The following is a 2,262-nucleotide window of genomic DNA, read 5'->3' as shown; positions in this document are numbered from 1 at the left end:
CTAAGATACAACACTTGCTGGAAAAGCAGGATGTTATAAGACCAAAGGCTCCAACAGAGAAAAATAGCCCAGTGAGGATAGGAAATAAGGAAATGAGTAAACTACAAAAGTAGTAAACAACAATTAATATAGAATATTTTAAGAACAGTAACATCATTAGGATAGATCTTTCATATATAAACTAAAAACAAAAATAAAGAAGAGGAAGGAAACAAGATAGAACAGTGTGTCCGAGTGTACCTTCAAGCAAGAGAAATCTACCCCAAGGTAGAAGGAGACCATGGTTCAGAGGTTATGGCACTACCCAAGACTAGAGAACAACGGTTTGATATATATAGATATATATATGTATATATTATATATATATATATAGATATATATGTATATATATTATATATATATATATATATATATATATATATATATATATAGAGAGAGAGAGAGAGAGAGAGAGAGAGAGAGAGAGAGAGAGAGAGAGAGAGAGAGAGAGAGAGAGAGAGAGAGAGAGAGAGAGATATTATATGATACGTGTGTACAATTATATATATGAAGTATATAGATAAGAAAATGATAGTTATACATAATGCAATAGTAGTAAAACAAAGTAAATAATGCATATTACTTTTCCATCGTTTTATGCCTTATGAATTGCTATTTCTTCGTGTGACTAATTCTCTCAGAAGAGTTTTATGGCTATTTAAAAACCTAAATCCCTTTTTAATTCCTTGAGCAAATCACAAAAATTTTATGATTGAATTTTTTATTACAATTAATCATTGGTACTGAATGATACTGAATTAGTTTTGTTATTGTTATTATCGTGTTCATGACAATAGACAGTTTTTCATTTGTGTCCATTTCTATTTATTTATCTAACTCGCTTTATAATATTTTTTTTCCGGCTGTTAACGCAATAGATAGATGTGTAAAACATAGTTTTTGATGTACTCTTGGATAGGATTTTCCGTCATATGTCAACTCCCATTGCATAGCATGGATATTTCAAGGATTTAAATTTTTTTGGTCTTTTATAATATCTCAAAGTACCAAAACCTTGCCTGGCACAACGAAATGTTATCCTTAAAACAACAATATCAACTACAAAAACAAGAGTAAAACAAAGAACATTGTCATTAAACCCCCCCCCCCCCCGCACAAACACACACACACACGCACAACAACTGATGAATATCGCAATTCAGAAATCGATGATAAGTTATCATGACTGAGAGAGACCGGTCGTTTGTTCTGACGAAATTCCATCCGTCATTTTATCGTCAAACTTCTCAGCTTTCGTTGGGGGAAATGAAGATGGAAATTGACTGTGAAAGTGTTCTTCAATCTCGGGCTTCCGGAAATGAGATAGCCTTGCTATCCATCCTTCCCACTTGGCTCTCCTTTTGGGGATATTTCGTGGGCGTTCTGGGAGATGAAAGGGGGCGTCGCTTTGGTCGGAATTATCAATATTATGCTGGATTGGGGATTTGTTTATGCATACATTCATACATATATTCATATATTATCAAATCAAACCCTAGATATGATTATAAAAGTGTACTGTGTTTTGTTTAGAAGTATAAAGTGGCTGTCGTTCCTTCCATTATATACGTATTCATTATATATATATATATATATATATATATATATATATATATATATATATATATATATATATATATATATATATATATATATGTATGTATGTGTGCATATATATGTGTGTATATATAGTATATATATACATATATGTATATATATATATGTGTGTGTGTATATATATATATATATATATATATATATATATATATATATATATATATATATATATATATAGGTCTGTGAATGTGTATGTGTCTGTGTAATTGCTAATCATTTGACCTTTAAAACGTTTGTTCGTACTGTTGAATCCTATTATACCTGCGCTGACCTAAGCGCGAAATGATTACATGCCTGAAGCATTAGGGCGTCAGGTCACTAGTATCAGCATATTTGCCTAAAACGGAAAGGTCAAAAGGCAGCTTTCTCAAAAGTAATGAATCCAACCAATCGGGATTTCTTCGGGCACTTTTAGGGTGCATTGTTAAAAATTTTGCCGTGAAATAAACGGTAAAAATCCTGGAATAAATGTTGCCAGGCATTTTCCGTTTTAAAAACTGATATTTTGACGTTAAGGACTGATATACGGTCACCAACCCGTCAAAGATAATAACAAAGTAAAGTAAAAATTACGGCTGCCTGTATTTTACTGAAATACAGCTGAGA

This window comes from Palaemon carinicauda, chromosome 42, assembly GCF_036898095.1.
Source record: "Palaemon carinicauda isolate YSFRI2023 chromosome 42, ASM3689809v2, whole genome shotgun sequence".
NCBI classification, from domain to species: domain Eukaryota; kingdom Metazoa; phylum Arthropoda; class Malacostraca; order Decapoda; family Palaemonidae; genus Palaemon; species Palaemon carinicauda.
Note: the sequence above shows the minus strand (reverse complement) of the source record.